The sequence below is a fragment of the Phascolarctos cinereus genome, unplaced genomic scaffold (genome assembly GCF_003287225.1).
Source record: "Phascolarctos cinereus isolate Bilbo 61053 unplaced genomic scaffold, phaCin_HiC Scaffold_726;HRSCAF=1367, whole genome shotgun sequence".
NCBI classification, from domain to species: Eukaryota; Metazoa; Chordata; class Mammalia; order Diprotodontia; family Phascolarctidae; genus Phascolarctos; species Phascolarctos cinereus.
In genome coordinates, this window is record NW_027556098.1 from 77168214 (window position 1) to 77195526 (window position 27313).

At 35.8% G+C, this 27313-nt stretch overlaps 1 long non-coding RNA gene across 2 annotated transcripts in view; it reads right to left on the bottom strand.

Annotated features, from left to right (window-relative positions):
• Positions 1 to 579: 579 nt before the first annotated feature.
• LOC110210879 (uncharacterized) overlaps positions 580 to 27313 on the bottom strand; it is a 244889-nt gene continuing 218155 nt past the window's right edge. Inside the window, exons 3-4 of one of the 2 annotated variants that reach the window (XR_002325199.2) lie at positions 1535 to 1741; positions 580 to 1390 (exon numbers count right to left, since the gene is read on the bottom strand). This is a non-coding gene — a long non-coding RNA (uncharacterized LOC110210879). The remainder of the gene's footprint in view (positions 1391 to 1534; positions 1742 to 27313) is intronic. The other variant, XR_013482695.1, reaches the window with a different exon arrangement.

The window sequence follows — 27313 nt, forward strand, 5'->3', positions numbered from 1 at the left end:
GAAAATACTGTCAGGGAAAAAAAAGTTTGTGGCCTTCTGGAATACAGAATTGTGTCTGGCAAAAAGTCTGAGAGGGGATAAGAGGTCCCATATGTTCCTACTTTACCTGACTAGGGATAATGGGGCAGCTGTGTCAAGGGACCAGGAACTAAGACTGTCTGTATCAGTAGCACATTCAAGAACAATGAAAATACCCATTTGGGGAATGGATACCATTGGTCCTCCTGAGAAATGAACCAAAGCTGTAATTTCAGGAGTAGTCTTATTCCCATAATCACTTACAGTAATTTCCTTTTCTATAAATTTAGCAAATTCCAGTGAGGAGAGTGATCTCAAACTCACTATTTTAGAGACCACTAATCCATATTCTGAACATGTTTTGAGTTGCTGATAAAGTAGGTGAGGTTGGATAGTGACTTTGATAGTAACGCTCACAATCAAGCTTCAACAGGCACAGTTGGCTCTTTTGTTGCATCATGTAATGACTGTTAATTAAAGTAAGAGATGATTTAAGATTATACATTTTATCTTGTAAAACTGGAACCTTAATTATTGGCTCCCTTGAAACAGAAGTCATCATTGTGAAAATAAAACAAAAAGCACAAAGTCAAATTAGGCTAATGTTTTTATTGTTTTTGCTTTATGATAATTAAGAAAAATTTCCCTTAGTTAATGGTCTTAACTTAATATGGAGACATACCTGATAAGATGATGAAATGGATTTAGAGTTCCCTATCCTGAAACCGGAATGTGTTTTACTTAGCCATTCTCAATGTCTACAAATATTAATTTTATTCCACTTCTCACTGGTTAGAGATCACCCTTTTACATAGCCAATTCCAAACATTCTCATTCAAGTAAGGGGCAATAATGAGATTTTCTTCCCCCACAGAAACTTATTATTAGCTAACTGACTAAATTTGTCCAAGTTCTAATTCTAACTACCTCCTCTCCTTTGTTACTGGTATGTACAAGGGTGTTTGGAGAAGACAAGCATCTTTGGTATGAGGGCTTGTTGAGCCCTTTTCAGGAATATCTTCCAATTTTGGCATCCACCTGTCACTTAACTCTCTCCTGTGGCTCCAAGAAGCTATAGTATGTTCAGTGGCCACACCGAGATAAATCCATCTCTGCAGACAGTCTAACTAGGTTGGAAGTAACTGATGAACCTCAAACTTGTCAGTGAGATAAAGGAATGTCTTCCCCAAGCATTCCTCTGGTGTAATTGGAAGACGAAAATAATCTTTTCCAACAGTCATGAAGACAGCTGAAGCAGCTACTGTGTAGCACATAGAGCTTGGTCAGACATCAAAGATTCCAAGGTCTTTGACTGCATCCCAGGCACTGCCAGTTATCTTGACTTTTGTCTTGGCACTGGACTTCAATGACTCTGGAAGAGAAAGTGAAGCTATTAACTCTGACTAACTCTGCCTCATTTAAGTCTAATTCATGTGCAAATCAGAGCATCATGCATCATGTACTATTTTATTATTTTTACTATTTTATTATTTTACTGTATTACCATTTTACTTACCTTGAAGTCCTGTGAGGATGAGCAAATGAATAAGCAGCTAATGTAGATCCACTGTGGCCTGTAGCTACAACCCTGCACACAGGCAGCCCAGGGTATTGGGTCATCTTCTCACTAGGATGAAGCAGCAGTGGGATTTGGAAGCCCCATGGACATCTGAGCAGCTTTTAAAAAGGACTGCACTGCTTGCCTTCTGGTGTGAGGAAGGGACTAGAAAAAGTACGTTAAAAAATTGTCTGTTTAACCAGCAACACTGGTCGGCTTTCCACAACAGATAGGGATCCCACCCTATGGTAAAAGTACAGAGAAAGAACATTTTTTTCAAAGATGATAACATTCACCATCAGTACACATAGTGTGCACACAGTTATGCATAACATGAAATCCAGTAGAGCTGAAAAATTAATAGCTGTTGTTTGGGGAAAACCTCGAAAGTACTACATCCAAATAGTAGCCCTGAGTGAAACAAGGCTGGCAAATGAAGGACAGATTGCCAAAGTCAGAGCTAGCTGTATGTTTCTGGGTTTTGCTTTTTGTTTTTTTGTTTTCTGGAGTGGTTACTATGATGAGGAGCACTAGTGAAGCAATCAGATCTAATCTAGCCAGCAAAATTGTCTGCCTCCCAAAAAGAGTGAATGACAGAGTCTAGACAATGCCACTTGCAGGAAAGGGTTATACCATCATCATAAGCAAATATGCTTCCAACATGATGAACCTTGATAAGCGCAAATAAAAATGTTATGAAGACCTGGAGACCCTCATCATTAATGTGCCCAAAGAGGACAAGCTTATATTTCTGGGTGACTTTAATGACATAGTAGACACAGAGTACTAGATATTGCAGGCAGTCATTTAGAGGAATGGTGTTGGAAACAGCAACAGAAATGGTCACTTACTACTAAAGACTTGCACATCTCTTGACCTTCTTATCACCAACACTGTCTTCTGCTTATCTACCTGCAACAAAAGGTCATGTATGCACTCTCACAGCAAGCACTGACATTTAATAGACTAAGTCACTGGAAGAAGAAGAGAGAGGTAGTATGTAAGAGTGGTGAAAGTGATGTGTAATGGATATAGCTGAACCAATCATAGACTCATCATTTCCAAGCTAAACATTTGCATTCAATAAAAGCAATGGCCACAAGGCAAGACAACAGTCAGGAGACTCAGTTTCAATAGTTTAGAATACTTCTCTATGTGTAGACAGTTCATTGCTGATCTGGAGGGAAAGTTTAGTTAGTACACAGTGTGCAACAGTGGAGCAGAAAGGGAGTGAGAAACTCAGAAACTTTTTGTACAGCACATTTGCTTATCTGGGCAAGAATAATCATACACATAAGGACTGGTTTGACTAAAAGGATGGGGAAATTCAGAAGGTGCTAAATGAGAACAAGACTGCCACGGAGTTTACCAGCAGGCCAGCTCATTTGTCTCCAAGAAAAGTGTTAAGTTCTATCAAAAGTAAAGTACAAATAAAGTTTAGAAGGATGCAGGAACCTTGGCTCAGTAAGGAAGCTGCTGATATTCAATTTTACACTGACAGAAACAATCCAAAGTGCTTCTGATTCCCTGAAGACTATTTATGGGACAAAGACCTCTGGTGCATCTCAACAACACCGCACTGATTGAACCACACTGCACTGATCAGAGATAAGGACATGATCCTGGAGAGATGGACTGAAAACTGCTGTAGTGTTCTCAACAGACTATCTTAAATGAATGCTGAAGCTATTGACTGTATGCCTCAGGTTGTCTTCAATCCCTCTCTAGTTGACCTTTGAGCTGAAGAGGAGGTATCGAATGTAATCAGACTCTTCTCTAGTCTCAAAGAACCTGGCATTGATTCCATCTCAGTAGAGATCTACAAGTTGGGGAGGTCCATTGGTTATATAAAAGCTGACTGAAATCATCTGGGTTATATGGCAAAAGGAGGTTATTCCCAAGGAGTTCAAGGACACCTCCACTATCCATCTCTATAAAAGAAAGGAAAATAGATTGTCCTGTCACAATCACAGTGTGGTCTCTCTATTAGTCATAGCCAGCAAAATTCTTATCAGAATTCTTCTTAATAGGCTGATCTTTCACTGGCAGATGGTCATCTGCTTAAGAGCCATTGTGGCTTCAGAAAGGATTGAGGAATATTTAATATGGTATTTACTACTCAGCAACACCACAAAAAATGCCAGGAGTAGAAGAGAGGTTTCTACACAACATTCATTGAACTGATCAAGGCCTTTGATATCATCCATCACAAGGGCTTGTAGAATGTCATGGTGAAATTTGATTGTTTGGAGAAGTTCATAGGTATTGTATGCCAATTTCATGATGCCATGTTTGCAAACGTTCTAGATGAAGAAGGATGCTCTCAAATTTTCCCAGTCACCAATGGGGTAAAGCAGGACTGTGTGATTGCTCCTATGCTTTTTAGCATGATGTTTTCAGATGCCTTCAACACAGATGAAAATGGTATCAAAGTCAACTATGGGTCTTGTGGTAAACTATTTGACTTGAAAAGGTTATAAGCTAAGCCCAAAGTGCAGGGAGAGTTGATGCACAATATTTTGTTCACATGACTGTGCACTCAATGCAATCTCTGAGACTGAGATGCAACAGAATGTAGAGTGATTCCTTGATGCTTTTGCTAATTTTGGCCTGAAAATCAATACCAAGAAAACAGAAGTCCTCCACCAGCTAGCACTTCAACATCTATGTGTGAAATCACTGGTCATGGTAAATGGAGAAATTTTGAATGCTGAGGATAAAGTTCACTTGCCTTGTCAGTATACTTTTCAAGGATGTCCTCATAGATTAGTTGGTTGATGCACACATTGCCAGAACTAGCTCAGTGTTTGGGAGGTTCTGAAGGAAAGTGTGGGAGAGAAGAGGTATTAGACTGCCTACTAAACTGAAGACCTACAGAGACACTGTGCTAACTTTGCTGTTGTATGCCTGTGAAACCAGGACAGTTGAGTAGCACTATGCCAGGAAACTGAATTGCTTGAATTGAGGAAGATTCTGGAGATTAGTTGGCAAGATGAGGTACTGGACACTGAGGTCCTCTCTGGAGCTGAACTGCCAAGTACTCAAACTCTACTGAAGAAAGCATAACTCCAATGTGCTGGCCACATAGCATAAATGCCAAATGTACTCTTACTTAAAAGACTATTTTAAGGAGAACTAGTAGAAGGCAAGCACCAATATGGTGGTCAGAAGAAGTGGTACAAGGATACCCTCAAGATCTTTGTGAAGAACTTTGGTATCAATTGTGAGACATGGGATATGCTAGCACAAGACTGCTGAGCATGGTGTGATTGCATCCAAGAATAAGCCATACTCTGTAACACACACACACACACACACACACACACACACACACACACACACACAAAATGAGTTGCACAGATTCAGAACTATCTCCATCAAAAATGTTCTACTGGACTACCCATGCCCAACCTGTGGTAGAGCCTTCTGCGCTCTTATTGAACTGATCAGCCACAGTCAAACACACTGTCCCATGACAACAACATACGTTCTCTTCAAAAATGAAGGATGAACAACAACAAAAACTGACATCACTATGGTGAGGGCCTTCATCAACTTACTCCTGAGCAAATCTAATAGCCTTTCTGGTTGGACTCTGCCTCAAGAATCTTCCCACTTCAGTCCATCCTCCACTCCACTGTCAAATTTATCTTCTTAAAGCAAAGTTCTGACAATATCACTCCTGTATCCAATAAATTCCATGGTAGCAATCCCTTCCATGAAGAAAAGGAGAATTTGTCATTCAAAGCCTCCATAATCTGGCCCCCTCCTACCTTTCCAGTCTTCGGGAAAATCTCTCCCTCTTACCTCTGCCTAATACACTGTGCTGTCCAGTGACACCGATCTTCTTGTTGTTCCTTAAAAAAACAACTCTCTATGTCTCCTCTGTGATTTTTTTTTACTAGCTACCCCTCATTCCTGTAAATGTTCTTCTTACTCATATCTGCCTCCTGCATTCCCTGAATTCCTTTAAACCCCTGCTAAATTCTCCTTTCTATAAGAAACTTTCTTGGTCTCCTTTAATGCTAGTGCATACTTTTCTTTATTGTCTCCAAATAATCTCATACTGGTTTTATTAGTATATAATTTTTGGAAAGTTGTCTTCCTCATTGTACTCTGAACCCCTTGAGATCAGAGATTTTTTTCTGCCTTTCTTTAATACCCAAACACTTGGGCAGCTAACTGGTGTAGTGGATAGTTTGCAGGGCCTAGAATCAGAAAGACCTGAGTTCAAACCCAGTTAATATACTAGTTGTGTGACCCTGGGCAAGCCAATTAATAAATGTCTGTCTTAGTATCCCCTGCTCTAAAATGAGAATGATAATAGCACCTACCTCCCACTAGTGATTGAAGATCAAATGATATAATAATTATAAAGTGCTTAGCGCAGTGCCTAGTATGGAAATTGCTATATAAAAATTAGCTATTATTACTACTTAGCCCAGGGTTTTGTACAAAGAAGGTCATTAATAAGTGTTTGTGAACTGAGTAGAAATTATTCCTAAATTAAAGCTCCTCAGAAAACCCATCAATGGGACGTGAATCCTTGTGTTGAATTCTAGTTGTACTACCAGAGTCCCAATTAGATTTTTCCCTTTGATTTTTAGCAGCCACTGAGAGTCACTTCCAAAAAATCTATTCCTGCTCATACGCCATACAACAATACATAAGAAACTTGGATTATAGCCATGCAAATAAAAATGTCATCAAAAGGTAAAGGGGAGATTTATTTCTGTAGAATCTGGGCTTGTTCTTTTCAGTCCTAGTTGTTGAGATACTACAAAATCACTCCTAACCCTCTGGAATTTTTAAGCATTGATATTGTGTTTCTAGATTCATAGGATTTTTCCTCAATATGAACAGAAAAAAGGAGTAGTTTCTCCCATCTATTTCAGTTCTTATGTTTGGCATAAAATAGTTTTCCAAATGAGTGATTCTGTGGCCAATCAGAATTTATATCAGGGAAGGAAATGAGTGAAAAGACCAACACAAAATTTTGTATCCAAACATGATTCATTAGAGGCTATTCTTTATAATTGACTTTGGTTTCAGGAATAATGTAGCTGGAGTCACAAATCATCCAATATATATTGGGCATAATTCATGAATAGATTTCTTGAGGGAACAAGGTCATTGCAGCTCCAAAAGATGGCTTCCCAGCTTCCTTATTTTGTGCAGTAAAGGACCCACCTCTGTTCAGTTATCCTCCTAGGTTATGTAGATTATATCTAACACACACACACACACACACACACACACACACACACACACACACACACACACACAATTGGAAGATTAGCTCTTTTCAGCAGTACAATTATCCAAGGCAATTCCAAAAGAGTCATGATGGAAAATGCTATACACATCCAGAGAAAGAACTATGGAGTCTGAACGTAGATCAAAACATAGTATTTTCACTGTGTGTTTGTGTGGGGGGGAAATTTTCCTTTTTGTTCTGCTTCTTCTTTCACAACATAGCTAATGTGGAAGTATGTTTACATGATTGCACATGTATAACCTATATCAGATTGCTTGCCATATTGGGGTGAGCGTTTGGGAGGGAGAGAGAAAAAATTTGAAACTCAAAATCTTATTAAAAATGAATGTTGAAAACTGTCTTTAAATGTAATTGGAAAAAAATACAGTACTATTTACCAAAAAATAAAAAAGAATGGAGTGTTCATTTTTCCTATCATTAAAAATATTATGCCAAAATTCTAGGTCCTGTGGGGCCCTTTAACCTGTGAATTTTGAGATCAGGGGAAACTGTGCCTAGTTTATTGGTAAAAAAATAATACATACAATTAAACTATAGAAGTATGCAGTTTATATCTAGAGATCTATATAGATTTTGGTTTTATCTATCTATCTATATATAAATTGTTTGGGCACAAGTATACAAGCTGATTCTATCTCTATACTATTTGATTATCACTCAGAGAATGATCTAGGGAGTATTTTTTTTTAATTTTCTTCATCTATAGGACTATAGGTCTTTGATTAATGACCCTAACTTTCCCTTTGTGATTTTACATATGACTCATAGACAGAGTGATTGGGGAGGGGGTTAGAAGAGGTTCTATAGCTAAGAGGATAAAAGTTTATAGTATACTAGGATCCTAATAATAAGAAACACCTGATTTCAGCTATAAATACAATTGTTTTCAAAGATGTGTATTTATGTATACTTTCTCCAGTAAGCAAACCAGTTATTATATTTTCACATAGGTAGAATGATACTTGTAGTTACAAAAATCCTAAAATTCCAGCTTATACTTATGCATTTTGTATGACAGGGCATAGCAGCCACAAAGCAGATTTAGTTTACCTGTCCTCACTACATTTTCAGTCTTAACTGTAGTTACCTTCAAACTTTTCTTGGGTCAGAACTTTCTGTAGCCACTGCCCCTCAGATCTGAAAGCATGGATTCACGGTTGGTATGGACTACTGGTGGAATTTAGGGCTAGTACTTAGAATAGATACTAAGGTTGGAATGGGGGACATGAAGAATCCTTAACTTTCCAAGTTAGTAACAAAAGCCTTGGATGTTTTTCTCCCCATCTTCAGCTACCTTTAATGTTTGACTCAACAGTTGTTGTAAGGACTGCTAAACTGAACTATCACATGGGACCCTGGGCTGAAACCGGGAGGAGAAAGAGTAAAGTATAATGGCATTTTTCCCCTCGAAATTTCTGTGATGATCAACTTCTGACAATGTCCTTTCCTTTTAATTGTTGTTATTTAACTTCATTTTGTGTATTTCTTACTTTATTTTTTTTAATGGAGCTGAAGATAATTGGGTTTGGCTAGAAATTTTCACTCAGCCATCTTCCTTAGAATCTGTGGAAATAAAAACACACTTTCCATCAATACTTTATTCTCATTCCATCTCAAAGGGAGGCCTCCACTGTCTTAGATTTCTAGCCCACCTAGACATTATTTCTTTCCACCTAGACTGATAAGATGAACTAGAGACTTCAGGGGAAACACCCTCCCCCAAAACAGTTCTGATCTTGGGCAACATCAAGATTACTCCAAAACCAACATATCCCTCCTATCACCTGACATTTTGTCCCTGTTACACAACTTCCTAAATAAGAAAGGTGTCTGAGTAGTTTTACCTGGTGGACCTCTTTTGACAGCTGCCCTAAGGCTACGTAAAACCTTATTCATGCATGTCTCCCAGTCCACTCTGCAGACTTGCTAGCCACCTGAAAATCCCTTTGTCAATTGATATGAATCAAGGTTTTTATGTTCTAACCATGCCTCTTGATTTATTAACATCTAGTCAAATGGACTTACATGGGAGAATTTACTGTCCAGAAAGATCTTAGGATCTTTGGGCAGAGAAATTCCCCCATAGGAAAATAGCTCAAAAAGAATCACCTTATTTTCAGGGCTAGTGGAAAAGTGTCAGTTGGCAACCACTTACATTTATGAATTGTCCTTTAAAATATAGGCAATGTTTCATAAGTGATAGGCTATTGTCATTGATTAGTATAGTTGATTACTGAAATTGAAATATAAATGTGCCAATTGAGTGATCCTTTCATTATTTGCCTTATGCTTAAATGAATATCTCCTCAATGTAACCACCTAAAAGGAAAACATTATGATGTTATTTGTCTGTATTTCATGCATTTTTAAAAACAACAAATGTTATCCAAAGCCAGAGCAACTTATTCAACACCCTTAATAGTGAAATGACCTAAAAGGCACACAGCTGGAAATTTATTTCAACAAAGAACAATTCACTCCTTCTTTACCATGGGGAAAAGACTTGTAAATAACAGCAGAAAATCTATTTAAAGAGAATCTTCTCACTTAGTCATGCTGTTAATTCACTGTTTAGAACCTTTTGACAGAATTTCAGAGGCCATCTTAAATGAAAAGATATTATAACATTTGGGTACACTGTAACCATAACAAAGTATAGTAACTCACAAGGATAATCTCTCTTCTGTGCATATGTATTTTATTTGTATCATACTTTCAACTGCACTAATCTCCTCTACTTCCTGAACAGAGGAACTGAGCAATTTGGTCACTTTCATTGATATTTTTTGTGTTTAAAAACAGATGATATTTTGAAACATCAGTTAATATTTTCCCTTCAGAGCAGGAAAAATATTAAGAAAAATGAAACATGACTCACAAGGTAATCAGTTTCATTGGTCAGGAACAGAAGGGAGGAAATCACAATACTAGCCATACAAGGAAAAATTTGGTTAAGGAAGCTATTCCAGAAAGGAATATACACACACACACACACACACACACACACACACACACACACACATATATATATACACACATACACACACACACACACATATATACACACATATACACACACATATATACACATATATATATACACATGTGTGTGTCTGTATAAATTGTGAGCATATATATGTATATAAAGTGTGAATATATATGGTGTGTGTGTGTATATCTATCTATCTAGACAGATAGATAGATACAGATATATATACACATACATACATAGCATGTGTATATATATATATGCATGTATGGAATGTGAGTGTGTATGTATACATATATATAGAATATATGTGTGATGTGTGTGTGTGTGTGTGTGTGTGTGTGTGTGTATTCCTTTCTGGAATAGCTTCCATACATACACACATATGTTTTTTCCATATACACACACATACACATACACATATACACACATACATAATATTAATAGCAGCAATTTTGTTTGTTTTCACTAAGAACTTCAAACTAAAAGATGTCCATCTAATGAGATATAATTGCACCATAAGCTCTGATGAAGGGATAGATTCAGAGAAACCTGAGAGGCCTTGTGAGAATGGGTAAAACAAAGTGAACAGGACAAAGAGTAGTATTTATAAATTGATTACATTTTAAAGGATAATAAATTGCTAAAACAAGAACTCTAATCAGTACCATGGACTTCAGAGGCCTGATGATTGAGCATGATCATGACAAAAAGGTGATGGACTAGAGATGCATAACAAAACATTCACCTTTAAGTCACAGACATACTCATGTGAATTTGTTTTGCTAGAATATGCTTACTAATCACAAGGAAAGTGTGCCCCCCATGAAGGAGGGAATAAAATTCAACTGAAGATGCAGTTATTGTGATGCAAATATAATTAACAAAAAGAAATAAGAAACATTTTAAAAGCTACTTGAGAAAACAGATGGAAGTAAATATGGAAACATGGGAAAGTAGAGCAACTCTGAAATCAGTATGCTACATTTGTACTATTATTTAAAGATTTTTTTAAAGGACACAACATACATGATGGTGGTTCCTGGTTTTGCATGTCAACTTCTTTTCCTTTTTCCTTTTTATATCTGAAAATGCTCATATTTGTTGGTCTTTGACAAAGATAAAATAGAAAATACATAGTCCCAACAGTACCCTCACTAAGTAGTGGGCCTGTAAATTATTTCTGTGTGTTTTCTGTATTCATCATTTTGATGTCTGTGATTCCACAATAAATGATTTTCCCCTGTTTTCATTATGATCTTATTCCATGTGAAACAACTTGATAAAAATGGGGAGAACACTAGCTCTTGAGTCAGGGGACTCAGATTTAATTGCTGCCTTTGATCTTTATTACTTGTGTGACCTTGGATAAGTCAAGTCAACAAAAAGTATTTAGTAGCAACCTACCATTTGACAGGCATTGGGCCATGTGATGGGGATACAACACACACACACACACACACACACACACACACACACACACACACATACACACCCCTCTGTTCTCAAAGAATGCATAGTTTAATAGGGAAGAGAATGTGAAAACAAGAATATACAGGATTGATATATAGATAGATATCTATATCTATATCTATATCTATCTCTATCTATGTCTATCTATCTATATAGATAAGATATCTATATATAGATAGATAGACATAGATAGATAGATATAGATATAGATATAGATATAGATATAGATATAGATATAGATATAGATATAGATATAGATATAGATATATGATAAATCAGGTATGCCCTCAGAGGAAAGACATTAAGATTAAAGAGGACCAGTAAAGTAACTTAGCTTCCCTGGTTCTCCAATTCCTAATCTGTTAAATGAGGGACTTAATCACATCTAGCAGCTATAGCTCTATAATCATAGAGAACTCAGCTAGAGCCAAATTACTCATAGAATTAGATGACTTGTAGTTGGAAAGGATTTCAGAAGCTATATATCATATCTGTTTCTAAACAGTAATTCCATCTACAACATCCCAATAGTGTCATTCAGACACTAAAGATTTTCAGTGAGGTAGTTAATTCTGTTTATGAATACCCTGATAAATAACAAATCATTCCTTTCATCTAGCCCAATTTTGCCTTTTTGCAACTTCTACCTGTTACTCCTATTTCTGCCTTCTAGGACTAAGGAAGAAAAATCTAATCACTTTTTGACATGATAACCCCTCACATTGTTCTAGACTATTATTTTACCACACTACTTCTTTTCTTCTGCTTAAAAATAGATAGTTCTTTCATATGGCATGATGTCCAGCCATTTACCATCCTAGGACCTTTGTCTGGAGAAACTCCAACTCAAAAAAGTCTTCCCTAAAATCTGACCACCAGAATTTAATACAATACTCCAAATGAGGTCTGGCCAGATAAAAATGCACTTTTTAAAATTTTATTTCTTCTGGGTATTTACAATTCTCTTAATGTAGCCTATGATCATTAATTGCCAAGTCAAAAAATTAAATTATATTTTGTTTTCAGCCTGCTGAAATCCCTATGTAGTTTAAATAAAATATTTAGACCTGGCTCTGCAAACCTGCATTGTCACATTTTTTAAATTTAACACAAGATTGTTTTCTGTGGATAGCATATGTGTGTATTTGTGTTTGTGTATGTCTATATCTTTTTAAATTCTAGGCAGTCTTTTTGAATTCTGACTCTACTCTCCAATGTCATTGCTATCTTCCCAACTTTGTCATTCGAACATTTGATAAACTAGCCATCTATATAGAAAACACATCTTTGCTTCCATTCATTGATAAAAATTTGAATATAACATGTCAAAGACCAATACCTGGGGCTTCTATAGATAACACTTCAGTTATTTCAGTTAAATAAATATTTATTATACATTTAATTATGTAAAAGGCATTGTATTAGGCACTGTGGATCCAATAACATACACAAAATGTATTTTTATTTTAAAGAATATACAATTTAAAAGGAAAGACATGCACATAGCAATGCTATAAAGAATAGTGTATAAGTACAAAGGAGGATTCTAGGTGAAGTTGTTGTTGTTCATTCACTTCAGACATGTTTAACTCTTCATAAACCCAGTCGAGATTTTTTTGGTAAAGATACTAGTTTGATATTTTCTTCTCCAGGTAAATAACTGAGGCACCAAAGTTAAGTGACTTGCCCAGGGTCAAATGGCTAACAAGTGTCTGAGGCCATATTTGAACGCAGGAAAATAAGCCCAACTTCAGACCTGGAACTCTATCCACCATGCCACCTAGCTTCTAGGCAAAGTGCTATGAGAAATTTAAGGAAAGAGATGACTTTTATCTCAATAAAAGAATTAAGGATTAAGGGAGGAAAGAGGTGGCACACAGGTTGTACCCTGAAGGAAAGAAAGCATTTAAACAGGGATGGAATTGGGGGTGGGATGGGAGAGTCTGTTCAGTGTTTGAGAAAAGATATGAGGAAATGTATGGAAATGGAAGGGGGAAAGACAAAGAGAATAAAAAGCAATCTAGTTCATCTCTAATATAGATTAAATGAAGGCCAGAAGTATGAGAAGAAGCCAAGAAGGTAGGCAGAATACTGGGTACCTTATATGACAGAATCAGGAATTTATACTTTATTCCATAGTCGATAGTTACCTAGACAGATAAATAGATACAGATATAGATATGTTGTGTGTTTCTGAAACATGAAACTCAACAGGCTCCAAAGAAGTAAAAATGAATATCACAAGAGGGAAATATCTAGAAGTAAGCATTTACAGTTTGATTAGACTGTAACAGATGATCAAGGGGGGGTGGAGAAAAATTATAATCAGTGGTATTTTAAGAGGAAGAGAAAAAAAATGCCTGGTCATGTAGAAAGGGAAAGAGATGACAGATATGTACTTGAGTACTTCACTAGTATTGTCTCAAACTGAGGAGAAATTGAAGAAGATCTTCATGCCCAAGTGGACCTGCTGTTGCTAACTCCTGGGAATAAGTGCTTAGACATAAGTCACACAGGAGAGAAAGGCATGGATAAGTTTCCATTTGAATTATTGCATAAAATTTAAAAATTGATGAAAACAGATCCGTTTGCATATTTGAGTGATATGATCAATTCCTTGGGAAGGTTATTATGTCACTAGTCATGCGGAATATAAGTTGGAGATGGTATAAACCAGAGGTAGACAGAGGAGCAGAAAGGTTATCATTACAACACAACTAAGAAGTGTGGGAGAAATTAACAAGGACGATTGCAATGGGTCCTCAGAGGAATGTACTAATGTAAATCTGAGAATCGTCTCCATAAAGTTAATAATCAAAACTGTCAGAGTACATGAAAACAACAACAGTGTATAGACAAAGAAGAGAAAAGAACCAAAAGCAAAGCTTTTCTTTTAAGGAAAAGAAGACCATGAGAAGCCAGGCAAAGAAAGGAAAGGTATAGACAGAACCAGTTAAGTGTAAAAGGAGAATGAAATATTACAAAGCTAAGAGAAAAGAAATCATCTTAGTGGAGTACTTTGTCAATAATCTCAAATAGAATGGTCAAAAAAAGTGAAGACAGAAATGTCTCTCCCACACACACACACACACACCACACACACACACACACAAAAAGAAAGAAAATCAAAACAACAAAGCCATTATTGAACTTGGAAAGAACTGGGTCGATTGAATGGTAAAGAAGGACGGGAAGTCATCTGCTCAGAGTGAGTAAAACTAGTGGCTTGAGTAGAAAATGGAAGGTCGGGAGCATCTTGTGTGAAGAATGTGATTCAGACTGAGAATGAAAGGCTAGAGGCAGAAACTGAAGGGAGGTTGACATAACATCCAAAGTGACAAAGGAAAGACATTGCCAATTACAATATGCCTAAAATTCTGTGAAAGCTTCATGTTATTTTTAAAAAAAAGATGCAGGATTTTATTTTATTTTAATTTATGTCTATTGTAAGAATATACAATAACTACTACTATAGCGTTACCTTTCAAAAACCTAGTATATTTTCATTATCAGGGTTAACATTAAGCATCATTAGTTTTCTATGTGATACTTTGCATTCTCTTTTCCTATCCAGTCTATATGCTCCTATCAGCATACTGACCCTTAATTACCATGAAACTTCTGCTTAAAAGCCTACAGGCTCCCTACACTTTTGTTAATTTTGAAACTGGTGGCTTGAGTAGAAAATAGAAGGTCTGGAGCATCTTGTGTGAAGAATGTGATTCAGAGTAAGAATGAAAGGCTAGAGGTGGCATGGTAGATGGAGTTCTGAAGTTGGGATCGGAAAGATCTGTGTACAAAGCTTGCCTTAATTGCTGACTAGCTATGTGACCATTGGGAAAATACAGTCTTTCAGCCTCATCTGTAAAACATAAAATAGAATATATCTCACAAGGTTTTTGTAAAGACCAAATGAGATAGTAAGATATTAAAGCACTCTGCTAACCTTAAACAGCTTTGCAAGTGCTACTGTTTGTTGTTGCTGTTGTTGTTGTTGTTGTTGTTATTTTTAGAATTTCCATGAAGCATTCAGGGCCCTGTTAAGGTTAGCCAACGTAAATCTGCAATGGATCCAGCAAGCATCATTGCACAATTCCCTCCAGAAACACTTGTCATTTTCAGAGTATGAGAAACATTTGATCCATTAAACACTTCTGTTTAGGATCAGAGAACAACTGGACAGCTGGAAGCAACCTTTCTTTTATCATTTTCTGATAAGATGCAACACTCTCATTACCTCTGGAACCTTTAGTCACTGGTACACTGAGGATTTAGCTATTAAAATATATGGATAACTTTCCAGTTAAAACTGCAAATGTAGCCAAATTGTTAGCATACCATATTTTAAAGGAGCAATCAAAGCAAGGTGACATAGCATCAAAGAGGCAGAAACTGAAGGGAGGTTAACATAACATCCAAAGTGACAAAGAGAAGATATTTCCAATTACAATATGCCTAAAATTCCTGTGAAATATTCATATTATTTAAAAAATAGATGTAGGATTTTATTTTATTTTAATTTATGTCTGTTGTAAGAATATACAATAATTACTACTATAATGTTACCTTTCAAAAACAATGACTCACCACTGATAATTTGAATTAAGATATTTTCCTTTTACGGGAACCAAAGTAATAAAGATTTTATTCATATAACCTTGATCACGTTTTAGGTCCAAGCACCTGCTTTGAGAATGCTCAGAAAACTATTGTATGCATTTTTTGTCCTTGACAATGGCTTTTAAAGGATTGTTTTTTTTTTTCCATTTCTATAGTTCCTTTCATTTTCTCCCTGCAAGCTACTCCATATAATTTAACCTAAAAGTGTATTACAACATTCATTATGTTCATTTAGTTCTTGAAACCCACATACATTAGAGAAAGTAATCTAATTGGGAAAAGATACATGTAGACATATATATATGTGTGTGTGTGTGTGTGTGTGTGTGTGTGTATGTATGTATACACACACATTTAAAAGGACAGCTTGTTTAACACTCAATATAGTTGTTTTAAAACAGGTTAATTTCAACAGTTGGTCTTCAGGTTTTTTAATTTTTTTTTAATTTTTCTTACTTAAATTATTTATTTAAATTTTTTAAATTTTTTCAGGTTTAAAATTTTTAATCAATTTTTCTGTCACAAAGATTTAATGATAAGGTGGTAGAAACTGTATATGCAAAACCTCAATTGTTTTTATGTTGTACAGTTAAATAATATGGTCTCCTTTACTGTTCCCTTACTTCCCTCCAACTCAGGACATCCATTTTTAAGGCATAAGTGAATTGATGTACCATATGGAGTTATATGTGGAGAATCTGCCCAGATGAAAATCATAGTGAGTTAGTAATCTACAATAGTACACTTTATAATGTGGTTGTATCACAGTATGAAGAGTACTTCATTTTCCATGAGTAGTTTTTCTTGGCCTAGACCCCAAGGAACACCATGCCCTAACCCAGAAGAATCTCATCACCATGACTCAAGTTTTGATTGACATCAACACATTCTCAACTCACCCTCATTTGCCTCTCCCTTCTGATTGGAGAGTACAGCATTAAATTCCTCCCAAAGCCCAACTTCCATGGAACCTTTTACCTCCTATTGGGCTCCCCACCCCTTCCCCTCAGTTTTTCACCTTCCTTTTGGGTGTAGTCATCCTCCATTAGATTATAAGATCCTTGAGGACAGGAACAGTGTCTTTTTATCTTTTTTGTATCCTTTATATTATCACCATGTCTGGCACATAGTACGCACTTAATAAATACTTATTGAATTGAATTGAAAAGAGGATGTGTGAAATAGTGGAAATACTCCATGATTTGGAGTCAGATAATCTGGGTTCAAATCAGGAGTGTACTTATAAATGTTTAAAATGTTATTGTCTGAAAAAATGTATGCATGACACACTTTTAAGTTTTATCTGAATTGTTAACATTTTCTCCTTTACTTTGTGAGTCTCGACAATCAACAAAACACTAAATCAAATTCTGGTTTATAGTATTTGCAAATTTCTGAGATGTAAATTCTTACACTGAATCTTAGTTTTCTCATCTGTAAAAGCAAAGGAAGTATAACAATGGTAAGAGCTAAGGTTCAGTAAATTAAATGACTTACCCAAGGTCACACTGATAGTATATATCAGAGGCAGGATTTGAATCCAGGTGCTCTGACTCAGAGTCAGTGTTCTTTGTTTTGTTCTACATGGCATTTGCCATAATTCTCATCTTAAGCAAGACGTTTTCCTCCTTGGGCTTCATTTCCTTCATCAGTAAAATGAGATAGATTGGACTAGCTAATACGTAATATCCCTTTCATTTCTCAATCTGTGATCCTGATATTGGCATATCTTCCTCATAAAATTGTTGGGAAGAATGTCCTTTGCAAGCTCTAAATTGCAATATAAGTAGTAGGTATTAAAAAGAGTGGCTAAGATTAAATATTAAAAAAACAGCATGAGATGGGGGAAGAAGACTAGTATGTAAATAAGGAGGCCTAGGTTCTAGCAACACTTCTGTCATTTAATAGCCCTATGGAGGAATTCAGGGGTGAGGATGGAGACAAGAAGTTTACTTTCTTTTGGACATTTAACTCATCTGTGTAATGGGATTAACAACATCTTATCTGCTAATCATAGGGTCAACATGGCATGGTATATAGAAGGCAAACCTTTAGAGTCAAAAAGAATTGGATTCAAATTCAGTCATTGACACTTGGATGTGTCACCATAAGGAAGTCATAGCCTCTTAGTTTCCTAAGCAACTTTCCAAGATTTTAAGTTACAGGGGACTGACTGATTTGACTCAAGGAAGTTTCCACCCTTAGAATTCCCTGTGAAATCTCAGTTCCAAACATCTGTCCCCCCCCCAAAAAAAAAAAGATCTGCTATTGTACATCTGCCTGAAAACAAGGACCAGATAACAGCAAGAATAGAGAGGTTATGTAGTCAACAGAATGGTTCTTAAAGGCAGGTAGATACCCAGTGGCAAACTCAGCAGGTGAAACATACTTTCCCAAGTGTTGAAATCCAGAGCAGGGCACAGAATGGAAATGGTGATAATGGGAGTAGAAACAACAGTAGAGTATAGGAATGCAGAAGGCATTGACTTGGCAATAGTTTAGCAGTGTTTTTCTAGTTAAGCCTTTGATGTTTCATTATAATTTTAGGCCTCACATTTTACATCACACATTATCATTACCAGGGCAAGGCTTCTTTAACTTTCCTGCTGTTCTTTGGATATTTTTTATACAGACTTAGATTCAAGTAACTGTCTGTTAAAAATATGCCTAGCCAACTGTCTGCTTCAATAGTTAGACCACCAAGTAATGTCATTTTGTAAATAGGTTTTGCTGTCACTCAATTATCACTTTAATGTGACTACATACTCATTATGTATTCATTAAGACTCTTACAAATAACTCATAATAATTTAAAAAGATGCTTTCTCTGTCCTTCATCCTGACATCTTTCAAAGGGAAAAAAAAGTCTCACAGATGCATTTTTGATCACTATGGGATACTGAGGATACATTAATTGAACTGAATCCCAAATTAAAAAGAACACGTTTTCTTGTCAACTTATGACAACAATTAGAAGATTTTGTGATATTTCTTTTATCATGTTATTTTGGATTTAACACAGTCACATTATTTCTACCTCATGCCTCATGTCATTTTCCCTTAAATTTCTACTTTCCATATATTAAATAAGGAATGACAAATGCAACCCACTGATATGAAAATAGATGGTTGCAAAATATGACATATTTAAACCCCTCCCCAAATCAAAGGTGAGTAGACACAAATTTTTACTAAGATATCATCAATGGCTAATCAGGTCCTATGTTGGCCTTGTATTATCAAAGTCTATGCAAGGAAATTGTCTTTGGGATTTAACCTTTTGGATTTCCTGTCCACTGTTCAATGGATTTGTGATCTCATGGATATGAACAGTCTCTGTTCTGTTGTTGTTGTCCTTCATTCTTGAAGAATAACATGATATTAAAAAGGTGATGTCATGACTTGCAAGTGAATTGGATTTAAGTGAGGGAGGACTGTACAAAGTCACCAGCCTCACTTTCTCTTCCAGAGCCATCTGGATCCAGTGGCAAGATATAGATCGGGATGACTAAAGATGGCCATGGATGCAAGGGGAGACCTTTGCCTCTATAAGCTAAAAAATTACCACTCAGGTAATACCCATTCAATGATTAAGGCTAGGTAAGAAATAAGGCAGAGAATGGGCTCTTTTACCTAGTCTTTTTGACTAACTGGGAGGGGAAAACACTCAGTGTTTCTGGAAAACAGAAAAACTGGCTACTTCTGGCCAGTCAATGAAAGCCAGAGTGATTTGGATTTAAGGCTTGGTCTTTAAGCAAGAAATCTAGCCTGTAAACTGATAGACAGAGAGAGAAAGGGGGGGAGGGGGGAAGGCAGGAAGGCAAGAAGGCAGGAAGGCAGGAAGAGAGGAAGGAAGGAAAGAAGGAAAGAAGGAAAGAAGGAAAGAAAGAAAGAAAGAAAGAAAGAAAGAAAGAAAGAAAGAAAGAAAGAAAGAAAGAAAGAAAGAAAGAAAGAAAGAAAGAAAGAAAGAAAGAAAGAAAGAAAGAAAGAAAGAAAGAAAGAAAGAAAGAAAGAAAGACAAGAAAGAAAGACAAGAAAAGGAAGGAAGGAAGGAAGGAAGGAAGGAAGGAAGGAAGGAAGGAAGGAAGGAAGGAAGGAAGGAAGGAAGGAGCTGTGTTGCCTAACCAGCATAAATGAATTGGTGCCTCATATGGAGTTATATTTGGAGAAACTTCCTAGATGAAAATCATAATGGGTTAGCAAACTGCAGTATGCTAAATATCATAGATCAATTATTTTCTGTATTGACAAAAGAATGTAACCTCCTTAAGGGCAGGGACTGTTTCATTTTATCCTTATAACCCCATTACTTAGCACATTTTCTAGCACAAAGTATTTTTTTTCATATATCCTTGTTGATTGATTGAGCCAGGAGTAGAGCTCATAGCAATGAGACATTAATGTACATGTTCTTTCCCACTGCCTACAATTGCCCAATTTCTATTTTGTCATCTCTTCCAATATAATGGATGTGAAGTGGAACCTCAGAGTTGTTTTCCTTTGCCTTTTTCTTATTATATCTCATTTGGAACATTCCACACTATCTTACCTGGTTTATTACATATAGTTCCCTTTCAAATACTCAACATTCAAAACAGATTTCCCTACTTGCTGTTCCTCTTACAAAACCTTCTATCTTCTATCTCCGTGCTTTTGAATAGGCTTTTCCCCATGCTTGGAATATGATCCCTCTTCACTTTCTATAGCATCATAGATTTAGAAATGGAAGGGACTTTACATGCCATCAAATCCAATGACCTAATTTTTACAAATGAGGAAATATGTCATAGAGAGGATTAAGTATCCAGAGTCATGCAAGTAGAGTCTCTCTTAGGGTCCATAGCTTCCTTAAAACATCAGTTCAAATGCCTCTTCCCATACCTTCACTAGCCCAATTTGCTATCCCTTTCCCCAAACCAAAATTTTCTTAGTTTTTACTTTGTGTGTACGTGTGTATATATGTGCATATGTATATGTATATGTATATGTATATGTATATGTATATGTATATGTATATGTATGTGTATGTGTATGTGTATGTGTATGTGTATGTGTATGTGTATGTGTATGTGTATGTGTATGTGTATATGTGTATGTGTATATGTATATGTATATGTATACAAAAGTTGATATATATACAAAAGTTTTTTAACTCCAAAAGAACGACAGCTTCTTGAGGGAGGTGACTGATTGTGGTTTTGTCTTTGTATGGTCAGTGCTTACAGAACTACTGACCCACAGCAAATTCTGATTGAAAGAATTAATGAATCTATTTTTTAAATTTTCTTCATTCTTATGCACTTGAACAACTCCCACTAAACCACCACTCTACCCATCCCTATCTTTCTTCTTTATACCCTAAATCACAACATCTTTCTTCTGAGAAGATAGGCAACACAGTTGAATATGACTGCAAAGGAAGCCTCATATGGCCCCTCTTTTCTCGGGGCAAAGGGAAGCCACTATGAATGTAAATGTTCTTTCAGTCTTCCTTAGTAGGAAGGAAAAGTTGAAAAGTTGATTCCCTAATCAATTCTTATTTTTGAAACATTTTTTGCACCACCTGCCAAGTTAAATAGGCCATTTTATGAACTTCAGAGATGCCTATTTGTCTTCCTAGAAGAATCAAATCACATGAGATTTTGGCTGTCAGCATGATTTCATTTTTTAGGCCATAATGTGAGACACCTGGTTCTGGGAAGAATAATAAAAGCATTCATTTGAATACTAACTTCAGCACATTGATATGAAATCCCCAATAATACTTTATATTATGTGTGGGGGGGAAGGGGGGGTGTTATTCTCCTCATCTGTGAATTAGTTGGGTCTCCTCAGTAATACAAGTATTTTGAAGTCAGAGACTTTCTTTATTTTTGTCTTTTTATGCCCTCTTCTAAGCACAGAGTGGGGTAAACAGGATATACTTAATAAATACTCTCTGAAATTGAAGGATATAAAAAGGACAAAATATATTTACAGAGAAGAAAAAAACAAAATTAAAGTAAATCCTAGAAATCACAAATTGTAGGGGGAAAGTTTAAAATTATAATACATACTCTACTTTTACCAAGAATGTCACGTCAAAGAAATCTCTATCTTTTTTTGTTTAAAAATAAATCTATTAGAATACTAGATGAGGGGATCAAGACTATAGACCAATGTATCTGAATTTCACCTAAATAGTTGCCAAAGTTGCATATGATATCCTTGTGGACAAGATGGAGAGATATAAATAGGATACATTACAGTAAGCCATATTCAGAATTGATATTAAAAAAAACCTAAAAAGCATTGATTCCTACATGATAAGCAAATAGGATGTTGATTTGTGCAGAGAGGGAAGCATTGGATGGAAAAGTGGAGAACTTGGACTTAGCATATACCTAGGCTGAATCCCTGATTCTCATGCTTCCTAATTACTAGGCCTTGGGCAAGCCAATTAAATCTAGCTAAGCCTCTATTTCATCCTCTGTAAAATGAGACAATAATACTTGAAATAATTATTTTATAGTAGTGCTGTGAGTAAAATCTTTGCAAACCAAAAAGTACAATGCAAATGTGAGCTGTTTGTATTATTAAACTGGAGTGCTGCAGGACTCTGTCTGCTGTTTATTTGACATTTTTATTAATGACTTATAAAAATGAATAGAAGGCATGCTTCCCAAATTTCTAGATGACACAAAGCCAAGAAGGATTGCTAAGGTATTAGAAGACTGAATCAAAATCCAAAACATTGATACCAAATATAATACAAATCAGGAGAAATTATAAACCACAAAGTGTCATATGTAAACCATAAAATGCTATATGACAATTATAAGCATAATAATAATGACAAAAATAATCTTCATCATCATTAATGAAAAATCCTGCACTTATGTTCAAAATATCAATTGAAAATCTGGCACTTGTTTCCATTCATAGTACTTCTTCCCCAGTTCATGATATGCCGTAGAAAGTGGTGGGTTCTATCACAAGAGATATCTAAACAGCAATCAACTATAAAACCATGAATATCCCAGAAGAGAAATATGAATCAGGCAAAGGGTTGGACTAAATCATTCTAAAAAATAACTGAGTTGTCATTATGCCTGCAAGTGATATATTCCATTATAATGCATGCCAACTCACCCTGGATACATACCATGCTTTTATCTATTTGCAATTTGCAAAAGACAAAAATAAAGGCAGTCCCTGAATTACTGAGGAGACCCAACTTATACATGAGCAGGATAACATACATACACACATATATGCAATATATACAATATTGGGGATTTCATATCAATGTGCTGAAGTTAGTGTTCAAATGAATGCTTTCATTATTGTTCTACAATCCTGATTGCTGGTCTACAGTCCTGATCCCCTGATCTAGTATTCTAATAGATGTATTTTTAAACAAAAAAAAAAAGGAGACTTATTTGATGTGATTTATTTTTAGTGAAAATAAAGTGTGCGTAATAGTGGTCTCAAGACCACCACGACAATTTCCCCTTAAGGGAGGCTGTAGCTTCTAATAACCATTGTGTTTATACACACACACACACACACACACACACACACAATAAAGGATCCAAATAAAAAATTAATTTGGGAAGCAGAAAGAAAATAGTTTGCTTTTAATAATCCTTTGTGTGACTTTCCAAGTTCTTTATGGTTTATCGGTACGCAAACACCAAGACAACCTCTTTGCACAGTTTCCCATTTTCAATCTTAGATATTTCCTTTCTCAAGAGTTGTCTTCACTGGACACTGAAAATAATTACAGGAAAAAAAAGCAAAGTTGCTTTATAAGACTATTTAATTCCTATTGTAACCAAGTATGCATTCTAATCATATGACTCTTTAAGGAAATGTTGAATGTTAGACTGTGAGTCTTCAAATTCATACTTTATTTAATGTTGTGTCATGCTGTCCATATCCAAGAGTAGAAATAAGATACATTAGAATGCTTGCACCATTTTTAGTCATATAGTTCCCAAATGGAGCAAAAATCAAGGTCAGAAATATTCTTCTATCCACCCAGTTCTGTTGATGCTTTGGATTCAGAGTTCTGATTCTTCAAACTCCCTGAGCTCTCCTTGACTCCTTCTTGAAAATATACTTACACAGCCCTTTGCCTCTGGCTCTTCTTTTGAGGTTGTGTTTGACAGTCTGGGCTTTGATCTCAACCTCTTCTCTACAAAACAACTTGACTCTCTTACCTCTTGCCCATCAGACATCTCTCATTACCATACAGGCCTAGGCCTAGCTGTGCTGGTAGCACTCTCACCCAACCCTATACTTCCAGTCACCTTCCCTATACTCACAAGTCTTATACCCCAACTATTCTCAACAGCAGGGCCAGAGGGACCAAGGCAAAAGTCACATGTGATAATCGACCTAATTTAATAGGGAATTGGATATCTTGCATTATACTTCTCTTTAAATCTTCAATATTACTGTGCAACAATGATGTAAACTGTCAAGAACACTGGACCTGGCAGAACACTTTATTTCAATTCATGCGTCACATCTTCTCTGATACTCATTTTAATTATATTTAATTTAATTCAATAACAATTTATTCAACACTTATGTGTCAGACACTGTGTTAGAATTTTCCTTCAAGGAGTTTATGGTTTATTGGGAAAAAACAGATGTACATAGGATCAGAGATGCAGATTTGAAATAGATCTCAGAAAATATATATATAAATTACACATATACATATATATAAAAAACATTTTTAAGATTCTGAAATTAGCCGCAGAAGTGTAGATTGTGATTCTTTTATAGTCATAATAATAATGATGATGACTTGAATATGAATTCTTGAATAAAAGATGGAAAGGAAAAAAAGAGAAGGTAGGAGGGGGCAGAAGGGAATAGGCCTATCTAATGGTCAAGGAAGTGGTGGGGGAGCTCTGAGGCCTGGATGTTTATAAATTAGCAAGAAATGTTTGAGGTACTCATTCTACAATCAGTCAGATGAGCTATGCTCAGAAATTTACATTGCTGTATAGTGGACCATTTGCTCCAGACTGGGGACAGGGGAGCAGGGCACAGCATGATGGGTTAGAAATGTCATTAATTCTAAACAGATGGCCCTTGTGGAGGAAGAGGATTTCAGGAAGGTACATTCAATTTCCCTACACGTAAAATGGGGAAAATATTATTTGCATTACCTACTTCACAGGATTATAATAAAGAAAGGATCTGGGATATAAAATGCAACTCCCAAATTTAAAAGTATCAATCCATCTCCTACTGGAATTTCTAAAACGAGGCTTATTTTTGTATCAGAGCAATGATTTTTTTCCTCATCCTATAATAAATAAAGGTATTTCTTGACATCTGCATGGGAGAACATGCTTGTACCTATTTTAACAGAAACTGATTCATGAAATAATGCTGCAGTTCTCCCCTGCTTACATTTGAAAATATATCTGCAGTCTTAGATTAAAAGAAAAATTTCTTTTTAATTAATTGTTATGTCATTATAATTCCATGGGGTTAGAGCAGAGTATACAGTACAGAACACAAATGTTTTATATGCCTTCCTTATTATGTATGAGGATTGACTATGAAATATATACTGCAATCTTAAATTGTTTTTTTTCAAAATGATTTCAGTTTCTGAACATAAATTATAATATAAAGTGCTTATATAAAATGCCTAGTGTCTGAGGCTGAACTTTAACTCAACGTGCATTATTAGTACAGCTTATGTACCTTGGAGACATATCATGATTTTCACCTAAATTTTTTTCCAGGATTTTTTTTTAATACACACTCTCTTGTGAAGACATGGGGGTAAATGCTTTAAATAATAAAATGAAAATAGACCTGGAACAGGGCAGGTCATTTTTCAGACTATTCCAAATAGTTTAATCGGTAGCCATTTATCATACTTCGCTATTATCACTAGGTTTTTGAACCATAAAGCTAATTAATTAGAAATAAGTGAACCAAATAATATGCCTACACCTGTCCAACCTTTACCGGCATGACTTTATAGTGCACAGTGGTAGCAGAAAGGTTTTAGCTAGGAGGCAGAAGATAAAATATTAATGCTTTTAATATTGAATGCTTTTATGCCTTTGGAGCTATGATTCAATCATATGAGCTAGACCATCGGACTTTCAAAGGTGTTAAGGTCAGACATGAACAGAATAATAGTTCCACAGCCAGTCTCAAACATTCTAAATCAGGAGCCCTGGCTGAAATTTTCATGGTCTTCCTTCAAATATTTAATTAAAACTAGTTGCCATAGTCCATGATGGTCATATGAAATTTAGATGCTGGAAATTGGTACACAGAATAATCATATACCTTGCACATTTGCTGAACAATTAATTGGAAATTATAAATGAAATACAATCAGTCCAAATTATTGTTTTGTGAAATTTTCTCTACAAAACAATCTGGAGATCCAGGCATTTCATAGGACAATATAAGAAAGTCCACAACTAAAAGTCAGAATTTGAATCAGAAGACAGTGATTACAAATCAGGGACCACACATGAACTAAGCCAGGAGGTAGAAAGCCCAGGCCATAACTAGGAAATCCAAAAGGGTTATAAAAAATCAGTTAGGGCACTCCTAGAATCAAGGATTTATGCCCTAAACTTAGGAACTCATTGAATCTGGGTCCCAAACCACAGGTAACACAATAGAGGTTATGAATTATTAAAGCTCAAGACTGAGGAGCAAGTTCATAAAGTGGAAAAGATGGGAGCTGGTATATAGATGGTAGTGGCACAAGCAAGTTATCAAAACATCAAAGGATCATTGTTTTATAGCTGTACAGGATTTGCAGATCACTGAATACAGCTTTCTCATTTTTAGGGATGAAATGGAGGCACCGAAAATTTAAATGACGTGCCTCAGATCAAGTAATCAAGCTGTATTTTTTTGGCAAGGCAATCAGGGTTAAGTGACTTGGCCAGGGTCACACAGTAAATGCCTAGTGTCTGAGGCTGAACTTTAACTCAGATCTTCCTGACTAGTACTCTATCCATTTCTCTATCCCGCTACCACAAGCAAGCTGTAATTTGAACATAGGTCCTCCGATTAAAAATTTGGCATTCCTGTGACTATGCCATGTCAACAGGGATTAGAATACTGGAATAGCACAGGAATATTATTGAATCATCAATGACTTTCTGCATTTGTATCCATCCAGTGGTGGATACAGAGAGTACAAAGGATACAGAATACAGACAGAAAATTTGCAGAAGGGCTGTAGGTCTGATCAAGGATTTATTTTACAAATGCCTTTTATAAAGGTAAAATATCATGAACTATAACAAATGGGTAATCTGCTTATGTCACAGTCCTCTTATACATACTATACTTATTTTGTGCAATCCATCAACATCTTTATAGAGAAGAT